The following is a 17,234-nucleotide window of genomic DNA, read 5'->3' as shown; positions in this document are numbered from 1 at the left end:
TTACAAAATGAGGTTCATTGAGAAAACATTTTTTGTTACATTCAACTGGAACGATTAAAAACGTATCTAAATTGGTATCAGTAGACATTCATGTGGTATAAACACTGCCTCTCACTTGTACCCTTTTAACGCAAGACACCATTTGATACTATTTGACTTGGCTACTAAGAGAAAATGGTTCTTTTTAAAAAAATTTTTTTTCTTTTTTTTTTTTTTTTGAGAAGGAGTCTCGCTCTGTCGCCCAGGCTGGAGTGTAGTGGCACGATCTCAGCTCACTGCAAGCTCTGCCTCCCAGGTTCAAACCATTCTCCTGGCTCAGCCCCACAAATACCTGGGACTACAGGCACCCGCCACCACGTCCAACTAATTTTTTTGTATTTTTAGTAGAGACAGGGTTTCACCATGTTAGCCAGGATGGTCTCAGGATCACGATCTCCTGACCTTGTGATCTGCCTGCCTCGGCCTCGGCCTCCCAAAGTGCTGGGATTACAGGCTTGAGCCACCATGGCCGGCATTTAAAAATTATTTTTAATTGACAAAAAATTATATATAGATCATATACAACACGATGTTTTGAGAAATGGCTCATTCAAGCTAATTAACATATGTGTTACCTCGCATACTTATTTTTTGTAGTGAGAACACTTAACATCTACTCTGTCAGCGATTTTCAGGAATACAATACGTTGTTATTAACTATAGTCATCACACTGTACAGTAGATCTTTTGAACTTATTTCTCCTAACTGAATTTTGTATCTTTTGACCAACATCTCTCCATCTACCCACCCCTAGGCCCTAGTAACTACCATTCTACTCTCTGCTTTATGAATTCAACTTTTTTAAATTCCACATATAAGTGAGAGCATGCGGTATTTGTCTTTTTGTGCCTGGTTTATTTCACTTAATATAATGTCCTCCAGGAAAATGGTTCTTTGATGCTCTTAAGAAAAGTGTCCTTAAAAGTATTGCCTTGTGCCATTACTAATTCATGTCAGTTAGCCAGGGTTTGATAACTGTTGTTACCAAAATGTGGTGTCAGAAGAAATCTAGTTTCTACCATCTTTCTGAAGTCAATCCCTTTGTTAAACCTAAGATTAAGAAATATTTTATACTAGACATACTACTGTATTTAGTAATGACTATGAATTATTATTTTCCTCTGGCAGATTTTTGCAGTGGCACTTCCCTCTAGCTGAGCATTTCTCCACTGTGAGAACCTCCAAAGTATCATCATGGCATTCTTCAGATTGCAGTTTGTTCCTCATGGCGATGGCATCTATTGCTAAATGCTATAAAATAAAATAACATAAACCTTTAAACACTCTTTACTTCAAATGGGATAGTTTTAGAGCTTTCAAATTCTTACCAAATCAGCATGGGCTCATACTTGTTTTAATAGATTTTATTATTTTTCAGGTATGGTGAGGCCAACAGATCAGGAGACAGCTGCCATTGAAACAATAGTTGATTATACTCAGGGACCTCAAGAGAGGGAGTATCTATTAGGCCATAAGGGGAAGCACATGGGGAATCACCAAGACTCTGGCTTGGCGGGTTTGTATTTGGCCGGCAACCCCAGGGAGGAGGATTCTTCCAGAAGGGAGTTGGGCAACCAGGGAGGCAGGAAGCAAAGCTAAGATGATTCAGACTTTTTATGTGATTGTCCAGAACACAGAACACGTCAGGCATGTGCATGCAAGGTGGAAGTGGAAGCATCAAGTTTACAGAAGCATGGTAAAAGCATCGAGTTTATAGAAAGATATAAATGCACTAACGTAGTCAGTTTTAGGCGAGCACTACTAGCTCTTTGCTATGGCTGTTTGATCATTGTGGCATTTATCAGCTACTCTCAGTGCTTTTACATACAATTATTTATGTATGCGTGATTGAAAAAATTACATTTTGACATCATGTCATTCATTCCATAATGAATCCTTAAACCAAGTAGCTTAAAGTACACTGATGTTAAAATACCATGTTAATATTAAGTATTATAATGATAATTCAGCAAATTCTTTTGAAGAAATTTTTTACCAGATTTATAAATTGCTCAAATCTGGTTTTTAAATACTATATAATATTTTTAGATAGGCCTAGTATTTAAAAAAAAAAAAAACAGTTAAAGGAATTATCACAATATCTTCTACTTTTTCTTTATTGGTAATACAGTTATATATATGATATGTTAAATGTATGGAAGGGCTTATAAATAGGAGTCTGAAACCTCACTGAGCTCATTATCTAAAGAAAAATGTATTTGAAACAAGTTTTTTTTTTTTTTTTTTTTTTTTTTGAGACTGAGCCTCACTCTGTCGCCCAGGCTGGGGTGCAGTGGCGCCAACTCAGCTCACTGCAAGCTCCGCCTCCCAGGTTCACACCATTCTCCTGCCTTAGCCTCCCGAGTAGCTGGGACTACAGGCTCCCGCTACCATGCCTGGCTAATTTTTTTGTATTTTTAGTAGAGACAGGCTTTCACCGTGTTAGCCAGGATGGTCTCCATCTCCTGACCTCGTGATCTGCCTGCCTCGGCCTCCCAAAGTTCTGGGATTACAGGCGTGAGCCACTGCGCCGGGCCGAAACAAAAGTTATTTTTAAGAAAGTAAATGTGTTGCTTTTTTAAGTGCAAAATTGAAGAATCCCAAACATCAAAACATGAAAGAAGTCTGTGTCTATTTTTGATGCCATAACAGGAAGACTAATTTTCATCTACATTTTAATATGTATTTGGTCCCCAAATCAAATTCAATACAATGTTATTTTAAAACATATGTCAGCAAATTTTGTTGCCCTTAAATTAAGTAGCGGTTATTACTTGATAAATAGGAAAAGTAAAAATTTTGTTTTTCCATGTTACTGAAAGCTGAATTTAAAACTAATTTTACAATACATAAACTTTAATATTATGATCCATAATAAACTATTTAACATAGAAAATACTTAAGTAATGCAGACCAGGTGTTTTGAACCAAAACTCCCATTCAAGACAACTAAATCTGCATTAAAAATAAATATTTTCTTTAAAACATCAAAAAGCAAACAAGGTGATGAGAATTACTGGCTGAAAGTCCAAAAGATGAAGATCCAGATAGATAAACCCAAAGTTTGTAGCTACTTTTGCTCTGGAGGTGTTTGCTGACCTAAAAATGACAGCTAAAATGTTAAGTGGCCATTTTGTCAGCCTCACAGGGATTGCCAGGGTGGAGACTCTGGTAAGTCAGCCTAGGCTTTGGGTTGGGGTGCTAAAAGATTGCATTCTAGAAGTAAGGGTGGACCAAAAATAAGTATCCCTGCTTTGAAACATCTCAATGGTCCAGAAAAATCTCACATTCTAAAATTAGTTTAAGGTGATTTCAGATAAGAGCTAGTGGCCCCAGAAAACAAAAGTCTTCTCTGAAAGATACCACCATTGTAGGTCTCAAATTATTTCTACAAATAACTTTTAAAATGCGATGTCCACACATAAAGAGAGCCAAATATATAAGGCAATAATATAACATGAACAAAGGAACAAAAATCTGCCTGGTTCCAGAAAGTAGAGTTAAAGACATTGTACAGCATTTAAGCTTACTAAGCTACTGGAGATAAAAAGAATGGCAGCAAGAATAGTTTTCATAACCAAAAACTATACAAAGTGATATTGCAGAATTAAAACAAAAGTAGAAAATATAGAACTGAAAAACACAATAACTGAAATTAAGAACTCAGTATATAGGTTTAACAGCATATTAGACACAGCTGAAGAAAGAAATGGTGAAATGAAGGGCAGAAGAAAATACCCAGAGAGAAACATAAATAAACTGAAAACTGAAAATTAAAAATGCAAGATAAAAGACACAGAGGGGACAGGCGCAGTGGCTCATGCACTAGACATATTACTGTATTTATACTAGACATACTACTGTATTTAGTAATGACTATGAAGTATTATTTTCCTCTGGCAGATTTTTGCAGTGGCACTTCCCTCTAGCTGAGCATTTCTCCACTGTGAGAACCTCCAAAGTATCATCATGGCATTCTTCAGATTGCAGTTTGTTCCTCATGGCGATGGCATCTATTGCTAAATGCTATAAAATAAAATAACATAAACCTTTAAACACTCTTTACTTCAAATGGGATAGTTTTAGAGCTTTCAAATTCTTACCAAATCAGCATGGGCTCATACTTGTTTTAATAGATTTTATTATTTTTCAGGTATGGTGAGGCCAACAGATCAGGAGACAGCTGCCATTGAAACAATAGTTGATTATACTCAGGCTCATACCTGTAATCCCAGCACTTTGGGAGGCCAAGGCGGGTAGATCACGAGGTCAAGAGATCAAGACTCTCCTGGTCAACATGGTGAAACCCCATCTCTAAAAATACAAAAATTAGCTGGGTTTGGTGGTGTGTGCTTGTAGTCCCAGCTACTCAGGAGGCTGAGGCAGGAGAATTGCTTGAACCTGGGAGGTGGAGGTTGCAGTGAGCCAAGATTGCGCCACTACACTCCAGTCTGAGCGACAGACTCTGTCTCAAAAAAAAAAAAAAAAGAACACAGAGGATACAATAAAAAGACATAATTGGAGTTTCAGAAGGGAAGGAAAAAAGAGAAAAAGTATGTGAAGAAGTAATGCATAGTCACAAATTATGCTACCACAATATATTTATTGATTACAAAGGCAATACCACGTAAACCAAGTGATCAAGGTTAACATCACCAATAATAGGATAAGTCAATATCATGTGCCTCCTGAAATGATGCACTGAGAAGGACATATCACTTTGTAATATTCCTGCCAAAAATGCTTAATCAGCATCTAATCATGAGGAAAATATCAGATAAACCCAAATTTTTAAAAATATTTGACCTGTATTCTTCCACAATGTCAAGGTCATGAAACACAAAGACCAAGGCACTGTTCTAAATTAAAGGATACCAAAGACAGATGTCCACTGAATAAAACTGTGATTCTGAGTTGAATCCTGTACCAGAAAAAGAACATTAGTGGTATAACTTGCAAAATCTGAATATGGTCTATAGATTTAGATTGTACTATTGAATAGCCTTTATTCTGATTTTTGTGATTGTGCTATGGTTATATAAGAGAATACCCTTGATTTTGTGAAATACAGCCTACATTATGAGATAATTGGGTTTCATGTCTGCAACCTAAAATTTCAAAGTAGGGTAAAAAAGTAAGTTAATACCCAAATATAGTGAAACTACAGAGAGGCAATGACAGAAAATGTTTAAAGATGGAAGGGAACAATAGGAATGAAATGGGGAATGTAATCTGTTTTCATTCACTAAAACAAACAGATTAACAGCTAATTTCTCAGCAGAAGCAATGGACGCAGAAGTCTGTGGAATGGTAGTTTTAATTGCAAAATAATAGGAATAGGTACAACAATAAATGCTAACTTTTAAGTATATATACCCAGTAAACGATATCTTTCAAGAAGACTGTGAAATAAAGATATGTTTAGACAAAACTGGGAGAGTTTATCAATAACAGACACTCACTAAAGGAAATGTTAAAAGGTGTTCCTCAGGAGAAGCTATAACTTCCAAACCAATGGAGAAAAAAAACAGAACATAAAAGATCAATTCCCAAAAATTAAAGAATGTTGAGAAAAAGCATCAAAGAGTAGATGATAACATTTAGAAACACTTAGCGATCAACACTACACAGAATATACACACAGAAAAGCAATTGCTATAAAAATCAGGAGAATGATCTTCTTTAGGGATGACAAGGAGAGGATGCCTAGGGGGAAGGGCATAAGGAAGCTTTCTAGTGATGTTTTGCTTCTTGACCTAGGTGTGGTTACATAGTTTTTCACTTTATAATAATACCTTCAGATGTAAACTTGATTCAACATGATTATTTATAGCAAGGATGTTTATAAAACTTGACAATTCTATATCAGTATCTCCTTACCGTACACCACATAAAAATGATGATAAGGCCCCTATAACTTCTGAAGGAGCTCACAAAATTAGATATATTTGAGGTTTAGAAATGGTCTTACCTGTCCTCCAGTAAAGAGCAACCCTGATCATCTAGCCAGCTGCTTTCAGAGGTTCATAAAATCTGATTTCCTGTAAACAAAGATTTTGCTCTGATATTAAATGTCTGTCTATATTTCCTTCTCCATCCCATAGCCAATAAACCTTTGAAGATTCTTCCACAAAGTATATTGTTCATTAGCCAGTGTATTACTTCATTTGCACAAAGTTCTTTTGAAGAGGAACTCTTTATCAAGGTAGTTTTGATCAAATCCTTTTTAAGAAATAAACTGATTTACAGAAATCTTGAAATAGCCTAATATTATAAAACTACCACATTCTTAGCTACCACCTGAAGGTTTTCTTTCTTTTCTTTATGGCATCTCAACATCAATTTTCTTTTTTTTAAGACAGAGTCTTGCTCTGTCACTCATGCTGGAGTGCAATGGCACAATCTTGGCTCACTGCAACCTCTGCCTCCTGGGCTCTGGTGATCCTCCTACCTCAGCCTCTTGAGTTTCTGGTATTACAGGTGTGCACCACCATGCCCAGCTTATTTTTGTATTTCTAATAGAAACAGGGTTTCACCATATTGGCCTGGCTGGTCTTAAATCCCTGGGCTCAAGTGAGTGCTGGGATTACATGCATTAGCCACCATCCCTGGCCCCACATCAATCTTTAATATAAACCTGGCTTCTAGTCTCCATCACTCGTGATCTTGATAAACAAATCACACTTTGGGGCTGGGCCCAAATGAAAGCAAAATGTAAGAAACACCACATTCTGACTCAGCAAAGTGCTCTCATTTTGTTTTAGAAGAGTTTGCTATTACAAGGTATTTAGAGTTGCCCTTTCATTGAGCATTTCTCTTTTTAAAACAGATATAGCTATTTTTAAAGTGTAGTTTATATAAGCCATGGAAGAGCTATAGAATTTCTGCCATGCTTTCAGCATAGTAATTAGGGATTACATTTATTTTAGCCCTCAGGTGAATTTTCCCTCTCTGTACAAATTTTGCCCTCTCCTATTCTAATAAGTTTGCCTCCTTCCTTCTCTATTGCAAGAGACCCAAAATAACCCAAAAATAATCAAAACACAAAAACATAAAACCCCTTGAGAATTAAAATGAACAAAAATCTATTCACCTCTTTTATTACCCCAACAATTCTAGTCCTACCCACAGTAGTATTAATCATTTTATTTCCCACCATACTATTTCCAACCTCCAGTTATCTAATCAGTAACCGACTGACTTCCATTCAACAGTGACTAATTCAACTTGTGCTAAAACAAATAATAATAATCCATAATGTTAAACGGCAAACCTGATCCCTTATACTGATCTCCCTAATTCTCTTCATTGCTTCAATCAGTCTCCTCAGGCTTCTACCCCATTCATTACACCAACTACCCGGTTATCAATAAATCTAGGAATAGCAATCTCCCTATGAGCTGGCGCAGTAATTACAGGCTTCCGCTTTAAGACGAAAGCTTCCTTAGCTCACTTTTTACCACAAGGCACACCTATACCACTTCTCCCTATGCTAGTGATCATTGAAACTATTAGCCTATTCATTCAACCAATGGCACTAGCTGTGCGATTAACAGCCAGCATTACAGCTGGACGCCTACTAATGCGTTTAATTGGAGGAGCCACACTAGTACTATCAACTCAGTCTTCCCACAGCTTCAGTCGCTTTCATCATTCTAATCCTACAAACCATCCTCGAATTTGCCGTAGCCCTTATTCAGGCCTATGTCTTTACATGACTAGTAAGCCTTTACCTACACAACACCAAACACACACCTACCACATAGTTAAACCCAGCCCCGACCACTAACAGGAACTCTCTCAGCTCTCATAACTTCTGGCCTGTGATTTCACTTTATTACCCTCTTAACCCTAGGCCTACTAACCAATAAACCATATGCCAATGATGACGTGACATTACCTGAGAAAGTACATTTCAAGGCCACCTCACATCAATCGTCCAAAAAAGGGCCACCTCACATCAATTGTCAATCATTCCTCTGATACGGAATAATTTTATTTATTATCTCAGAGGTATTCTTTTTTACTGGTTTCTTCTGGGCATTCTACTATTCCAGTCTAGCCCCGACTCCAGAATTAGGAGGATACTGACCCCCAACAGGCATTTTTCCCCTCAGCCCCTTAGAAGTCCCCCTCCTGAGTACATCTGTATTACTCACATCAAGTGTGTCAATTACTTGGGCTCACTACAGCCTAATAGAAGGTAGTTGAAAGGAAATACTTCAAGCACTGTCCATCACAATTACCTTAGGTATTTACCCTTCTACAAGCCTCAGAATATTTTGAGGCCTCCTTTACTATCTCTGATGGAATGTACGCCTCCACATTCTTTATAGCCACAGGCTTTCAAGGACTTCACGTTACTGTTGGATCAAAATTTCTCACCATCTGCCTCCTCCGCCGATTACAATTCTACTTTACATCCGACCACCACTTTGGCTTTGAAGACGCCACCTGGTATTGACATTTTGTAGATGTGGTATAACTATTCTTATACACCTCTATCTATTGATGAGGGTCTTACTCTTTTAGTATAAACAGTGCCATTGACTTCCAATCAATTAGTTTCAATAATACCTGAAAGAGAGCAGTCAACCTGACGCTAGCCCTAGTAACCAATGCCTTACTGGCTGTCTTACTAATAATCGCAGTTTGGCTCCCACAGCTTAATATCTATGTAGAAAAATCCAGCTCCTTTGAATGTGGATTTGACCCAATAGCCTCTGCTCGCCTCCCCTTTTCCATAAAATTCTTCCTAGTAGCCATCACATTCCTCCTCTTCGTCTTAGAGATCTCTCTACTACTGCCCCTGCCATGAACCCTTCAACCAACCAACCTGACACTAATAATCAGTACAGCCTTTATACTAGTTACTATTTTAATCCTAGGCTTGGTTTATGAATGAGCCCAAAAAGGATTACACTCGGTCGAATTGGTAAATAGTTTAAGTCAAAATAAATGATTTTGACTCATTAGATTATGGTAGACCATAATTACCAAATGCCTTCTATTTATATTAACATATTAGCATTTACCATATCATTGCTAGGAGTATTAGTCTATCATTCCCACCTAATATCATCCCTATTATGCCTAGAAGGCATAAACTATCAATATTTATCATAAATACTCATAAGTTTAAATATACATTTCGCTCTAGCAAACATAATACCAATTATCCTCCTAGTATTTGTTGCCTGCAAAGCCGCAGTGGCCCTTGCCTTACTAGTTTCAATCTCCAGTACATATGGCCTAGATTACATACAATATCTAAATTTACTTCAGTGCTAAAAATTATTATTCCAACAATCATACTATTACCAATAACGTGGTTCTCTAAAAATTCTATAATCTGAATCAACATGGTTACCCACAGCCTGCTCATCAGCCTACTACTTTTTAACCAACTCAATAACTCATTCAACTTCTCAGTAATCTCTCCTGACCCACTGACATCACCCCTTCTAATCTTAACAACCTGACTGCTACCTCTTATACTTCTAGCAAGCCAATATCACCTGTCTAATGAGTCACTTCCATGAAAAAAGCTCTATATTTCTATGCTGATCTCCCTACAGACTTTTTAAATCATAATATTTACAGCCACAGAGCTAATTATATTCTATATCCTCTTTGAAGCCATGCTAGTTCCTACCCTCATTATCATTACCCACTGAGGTAATCAAACAGAACGCCTTAATGCAGGCTCATACTTCATATTTTACACACTAGTAGGATCCCTACCTCCACTCGTAGCACTTGTTTATACTCAAAATACTTCAGGTTCACTAAACATACTAGTAGTAATACTTACTACCCAAGAGCTGTTAACCTCCTGATCCAACAATCTTCTATGACTAGCATGCATCATGGCTTTTATAGTAAAAATACCTCTGTATGGACTTCACCTATGACTCCCCAAAGCCCACGTAGAAGCCCCTATTGGTGGCTCAACAGTACTTGCAGCAGAACTCCTAAAGCTAGGCAGTTACAGAATAATACGACTTACTCTCATCCTCAACCCACTAGCAGAACATATAGCCTACCCTTTCCTCATGCTATCCCTATGAGGAATAATCATGACAAGTTCTATTTGTCTATGACAAACCAATTTAAAATCAGTTACTGCCTACTCCTCCGTAAGCCACATAGCACTTGTTATTATGGCTATTCTCATCCAGACCCCTTGGAGTTGTACAGGTGTGGTCACCCCTATAATTGCTCACAGACTCACTTCATCCCTACTATTCTGCCTAGCAAACTCAAACTACAAGCAAGCCCATAGCTGAACCATATTACTTACCCAGGCCTTCAAACACTACTCCCACTAATAGCCTCATGATGACTTCTAGCAAATCTGACTAACTCTGCCTTATCCCCTACCATTAATCTAGTAGGGGAACTCTTTATGACTGTGGCCTCATTCTCCTGATCAAATATCACTATTATGCTTATAGGACTTAATATACTAATTACAGCCCTTTACTCCCTGTATATGCTAATCACAACACAATGAGGGACACTTACATATCAACGTATCAAACCTTCCTTTACACGAGAAAAACACATTAATGCTTATACATCTAGCACCTATCTTCCTACTATCCTTAGACCCTAAAATTATTTTGGGGTTTGCATGCTGTAGCTGTAGTTTAAGCAAAACATTAGATTGTGGATCTAACAATAAAAGTCTGCCACTTCTTATCTACCGAGAAAGTATGCAAGAACTGCTAACTCATGTCCCCATGTCTAACAACATGGCTTTCTCAACTTCTGAAGGATGAGAGTCGTCCATTGGTCTTAGGAATCAAAAACACTGGTGCAACTCCAAATAAAAGTAACAAGCATGTATTTCTCCACTGCTGCAACAGCCCTAGTCCCCTTAATCCTACCAATTACTACTACCTTAACCAACACCTGCAAAAGAGGTTCATACCCAAATTAAGGAAAAACATCCATCACATGTGCCTTCATCATTAGCCTCATCCCTGCAACAACGTTTATATGCACAGACCAAGAAGTCATTATCTCAAACTGACATTGAATGATGATCCAGACCCTCAAACTCTCACTAAGCTTCAAACTAGACTACTTCTCTACAATATTTATCCCAGTAGCAGTATTCATCACCTGATCTATTATAGAATTCTCAATATGATATATAAACTCAGACCCTAACATGAATCAATTTTTCAGACGTTTACTTATTTTCCTTATCACAATATTCCAGTTACTGCCAACAACCTCTTTCAGCTCTTTATCAGATGAGAAGGCATAGGTATCATATCCTTCTTGCTAATCATCTGATGGTACGGCCGAGCAGATGCTAAAACAGCAGCCCTCCAGGAAGTCCTGTACAACTGCATTGGCAATATTGGCTTTATCTTAGCTATGGCATGGTTCCTCCCATCCTCCAACACATGAGAATTTCAGCAAATGTTTATTCCAGATCCTACCTCTAACTCCCTTCCATTGATTAGCCTTCTTTTAGCAGCAGCAGGAAAGTCAGCTCCATTCAGCCTCCATCCCTGATTTCCATCGCCATAGAAGGTACAACCCCAGTCTCAGCCCTACTCCACTCCAGCACTATAGTCGGAGGAGGAGTTTTCCTGCTTATCTGCTTCTACCCTTTAATAGAAAATAATTTATCAATCCAAACCCTTACATTATGTCTGGGGGCTGTTACTACATTATTCCCAGTAATCTGTGTCTAACACAAAATGATATCAAAAAAATCATAGCATTCTCCACCTCAAGTCAACTAGGCCTTGTAATAGTCACAATTGGCATTAGTCAGCCACACCTAGCATTCCTTCACATCTGCACCCATGCCTTTTTTAAAGCTATATTATTTATATGTTCAGGGTCCATCATCCACAGCCTCAATGATGAACAAGACATCTGAAAAATAGGAGGGCTAGTCAAGATTTTGCCCCTCACTTCCTCCTCCCTTATTATCGGCAGATTCTCACTTACAAGTATACCTTTCCTCACAGGCTTCTACTCTAAAGACCTCCTCATTGAACTGCAAACACATCACACACCAACACCTGAGCCCTTTTTGTTTTTGTTTTTTTGTTTTGAGACTGAGTCTTGCACTGTCTCCTGGGCTAGAGTGCTGTGATGCAATCTCAGCTCACTGCAACCTCTGACTCCCTGGTTCAAGCAATTCTCCTGCTTCAGCCTCCCAAGTAGCTGGGATTATAGGCACATGCCACCATGCCCAGCTAATTTTTTTGTATTTTTAGTAGAGACTGGGTTTCACCATGCTGGCCAGGATGATCTTGATCTCCTGACCTCGTGATCCTCCTGCTTTGGCCTCCCAAAGTGCTGGCATTACAGGCGTAAGCCACCGCTCCCAGTCATGAGCCCTTTTTATTACCCTGTTGCCACCGCCTTGACAGCTGTCTATAGTACCCGTATTATTTTCTTCGTGCACTAATAGGACAACCTCGCTTCACGACTCTAATAACTATTAACGAAAATAACCTCTTCCTAATTAACTCAATCAAGCACCTAACAATCAGTAGCATCTTCACCAGATTCCTCATCACCAGTGGTAACATTCCTGTTTCATCTCCGCAAACAATCATGCCACCCCACCTGAAATTCACAGTCCTCAGCGTGACCATCTTAGGTTTCTCGCTAGCAGTGGAACTTAATTTTATAACTAATAATCTTAAACTAAAATGCCCCCTATAGACATTCAACTTCTCCAACATACTAGGATTTTATTCAGCCACAATTCACTGTATAATCCCCCACTTAGGCCTATTCGCAAGCCAAAATCTGGCCTCACTTCTACTAGACCCAATTTGACTAGAAAAATCTATACCAAAGACCATCACACAAACCCAAATTTCACCCTCCATTATGGTATCTACTCAGAAAGGCCTAGTTAAACTCTACTTTGTCTCCTTTTTTATTTCATCCCTTCTAACCCTAATCCTAATTATCTATTACCCTGAGTAATTTCAATCACTACGTAAATACTAACAAATAATGATCAACCAGCAACTACCACTAACCAACACCTATAGCTGTACAAGGCAGCTGCACCCACAGAATCTTCACGCAACTACCCAGCCCCCTCGCCCTAAAAAATCATCCAGCTCTCTACACTATTGAAATCAATCATGATCCCCACTTAATCGTACTCAGCTATTCACCAAACCAGCATCAACTCCATTAACAATCCTAATAAACCCCTCAGATATCAATACTTGATCCTCATGTTTCAGGATACTACTCAGTAGCCATCGCCGTAGTATAACCAAAAACAACCATCATGCCACCCAAATAAATAAAAAAAACTATCAACCCCACAGAAGCCCCGCCAAAATTCAACACAATACCACAACCCACAGCACCACTGATAATTAGCCCTAGACCTCCATAAATAAGAGAAGGTTTTGGAGAGAAACCTACAAACCCTATAACCAAAAGGACACTTAATAAAAATGCAGTATATGCCATTATTCCCACATGGACTATTATCATGACTAATGACATGAAAAATCTTCATTGTATTTCAACTATAAGAATGCTAATGACCAATCCCTGCAAAACACACCTGCTAATAAAAATTATTAATCACTCATTCATCGATCTTCCCACACCATCTAAAATTTCTACATGATGAAACTTCAGCTCACTTCTTAGTGCCTGCCTAAGCCTCCAGATCATTACAGGACTATTTATAGCCATACATTACACATCAGACACCTCAACGCCTTCTCTTCAGTCACTCACATCTGCCGAGATGTAAACTATGGATGAATAGTCCACTATTTTCATGCTAACGGTGCTTCAATTGTATTCATCGGCCTCTTCTTAGTCGTAGGCTGGGGCTTATACTATAGATCATTTGCATTTCTAGAAACTTGAAATATCGGTATTATCCTCCTACTCACAATGGTGGCTACAGCGTTCATAGGCTACATGCTCCCGTGAGGCCAGATATCATTCTTAGGCGCTACAATAATTACAAATCTATCAGCCATCCCGTATATTGGAACTGACCTTGTGCGATGAATCTGAGGTAGGTTCTCAGTTGACAAAGCCACCCTTACATGGTTTTACGCCTTCCACTTCATCTTACCCTTCATAATTACAGCTCTAGCAGCTGTTCACCTTTTATTTCTACATGAAACAGAATCTAATAACCCTTCAGGGGTTTCATCAGACCTTGACAAAATAACTTTCCACCCCTACTACACAACCAAAGATATTTTAGGTTTAATTTTTCTCCTTCTCCTTCTAATAACTCTAGCACTATTTTCACCTGACCTTCTGAATGCCCAGATAACTACACTTTAGCCAACCCTCTCAACACCCCACTTCACATTAAACCAGAGTGGTACTTTTTGTTTGCCTATGCAATCTTATGATCCTTCCCTAATGAACTAGGAGACATACTGGCCCTTGTGTTCTCCATTCTCATTCTGGCAGTTATTCCTGTACTTCACATGTCCAAACAACAAAGCATAATGTTCCAACCATTGAGTCAAGGCCTATTCTGAATCTTAGTAGCTGACCTCTTTACACTCACATGAATTGGGGGGCCGCCAGTCCAATACCCTTTTATCACCATCGGATGGACAGCATCTGTTGTGTATTTCTCTATCATCCTTACCCTTATGCCACTCACTGGCCTAATTGAAAATAAACCGCTTTAATGAAGACGCCCTTGTAGTATAATTCAATACTCTGGTCTTGTAAACCAGAAATGGAGGATTCTTCCCCAGGACAACTCAGGGAAAAAGCATCCTGCTTCACTGTCAACACCCAAAGCTGAAATTCTAATTACACAATTCCCCGAATTCTTTCTTAGCATATACTTTACTATGTCAGTATTAATCAACTAGCACTATTATAATAGTGCTTTTATGTACTTCGTGCATTACTGATAGTCCCCCATGAATAATATATAGTACTATAAATGTTTAACAGTACCTAGTACATTCATGTAAAATAATACATTAAAAATCCAGTCCACATGCATATAAGCATGTACCAATAATCCCTTAATCAACTGTCGCACATCCACTGTCATTAACCGTACAATAAAACCTACCCCACATGGATATTGATCAGTTCTGTAAATCCTTCACATGACATAGTACACATACTCGTTCATCAGACATAGCACATTTCAATCAAGACATCCCTCATCAACATGGATATCTCCTACCAGTTTTTGGTCTCTTAATCTACCAACCTCTGAGAAATCATCATCCCACTCGGGAGTGCTACCCTGCTCGCTCTGGGCCCATCACACTTGGGTGTGACTATACTGAAACTATACCTGGCATCTGGTTCTTACTTCAGGGCTGTAAAACTAAGACCGCCAACACGTTCCCCTTAAATAAGATGTCTTGATGGACTAATGACTACCACCCTATTAACCAATCATGGGAGCACTGTCATGCATTTGGTATTTTTTAACTTTGGGAGTGCTGCATGGCTCAGCATGGCCGGAGCCTGATTCCTGCTAAATCCATTGCAGCTGAACTTACCTTGAATATTCCAGGCTGGTATGGTGACCACAAGGTGCTAATTAATTCATGCTTGGAGGACACAACAGTCAATAGACGCTCACACACACATGTACGTACACTCACTCAATTTCAAGAACTGTTTCCAGTTAAATCTTCAAGCCCCCATCTCTGACTTTATTATCAACTTAGGTAAACATACTCTTGCCAAACCCCCAAAACAAGAGACTAAAATACAACCCAGTTTTGATTATTTTTTTCTTACTTTAAAGACATTAAAACTACTAAAATAGGAAAACTGGACCCTGAATAATAGTCTTTTCATGAGGTTACTGAAAGGCAAAGCTAATGGCAACCGAAGGGTCAGAACTTTCTTCTCACCTAAATGATGCTATCACAACTTGTGTTGGTAGAAAGATTAGGGAAACCACCGTTTCGTACCACTTCCTCCTAAGCATGCTATGAGAAGCACCCCCACAGCCTAACAGCTGCCAGTAGGCTCTAAACTGCTCAGAAACGTATCACTTGCATTGGAGGAGGGGGAAGGTAGGTGGCCATATGGGGGGAGGGGATCTCTGTTTTTATACCAAAAGAGAGTTTTTCTTCCCTCTTTCCTGTCCTCAACCTCTGTTGTTAGTTCTCTGGGTAAGAGGAGGAGGGTGGACAATAAACAAGCTTCTGAAAGACATTCTCTGCCTTTAGTCTCAAATTCCTTTCAGGCAAAAGTTTCTGTTGCAATGATCCTTTATTTTAGGTTTCTTCTAAATAAAAAAAGAGGATTAACAAACTTTCTGTAAAGATACAGAGAGTAAATATTTTTGGTTTGAGGGCCATATGCGTCTCTGTGTTAACCACTCAACTCTGATGTTGTAGCCCCAAAGCAGCCATAGGCAATATGGAAATGAATGAGCATAGCTATGTTCCTATAAAACTTTATGGGTGTTGAAATCATCTTCTTTCACTTTTCTTTCTTAACTATTTAAAACTGCAGAAACCATTCTTAGCTTGGGGTCATAGAAAAACAGGCAGCAGGCCAGATATGGCAGGTCAGTTTGCTGACCCCTGACTTAAAAGTCTTTCTACCCTAGAATGTTTAAAACTTAGTGAAGGTCCAAGTGATCTCGTTTTCTGTTCTCAAACCTGCACGTTATGCACATGTACCCTACAACTTAAAGTATAATAATAAGAAATAAATTAAAAAAAAAAAAAAAAAAAAACTTAGTGAAGGTAATTTGACCCATATTATTTGTATTTGGGGGATTAAGTTTAAGTGTAGGTTTTATAATCACTGGAACAATCTATGTATTTGGTATTTATTATGCTTATAATGTTTAAGAGAATTTGACATGATAATCTGATGGATTAGTTGGGGGATTTCACTTTAAAATATGTGACTATAAACTTACGATTTTTTTTTTTTTTTTTTTTTGACACGGAATCCCACTGTCACCCAGGCTGGAGTGCAGTGGCACAATCTCGGCTCACTGCAACCTCCAACTCCCAGGTTCAGGCAATTCTCTTGCCTCAGCCTCCTGAGCAGCTGGGATTACAGGCGCCCAAGACCATGCCCAGCTAATTTTTTTTTATTTTTAGTAGAGATGGGGTTTGGCCAGGCTGATCTCGAACTCCTGACCTCAGGTGATCCGCCTGCTTCTGCCTCCTAAAGTGCTGGGATTACAGGTGTGAGCCACGGTGCC

At 38.6% G+C, this 17,234-nt stretch overlaps 1 protein-coding gene across 1 annotated transcript in view; it reads left to right on the top strand.

Moving 5' to 3' along the window:
- CPA6 (carboxypeptidase A6) overlaps positions 1-17,234 on the top strand; it is a 308,645-nt gene that overhangs the window by 140,415 nt on the left and 150,996 nt on the right. The gene's annotated exons all lie outside the window — the stretch shown is intronic.

This window comes from Papio anubis, chromosome 8, assembly GCF_008728515.1.
Source record: "Papio anubis isolate 15944 chromosome 8, Panubis1.0, whole genome shotgun sequence".
NCBI classification, from domain to species: domain Eukaryota; kingdom Metazoa; phylum Chordata; class Mammalia; order Primates; family Cercopithecidae; genus Papio; species Papio anubis.
This window is presented reverse-complemented; position numbering and strand designations above follow the sequence as displayed.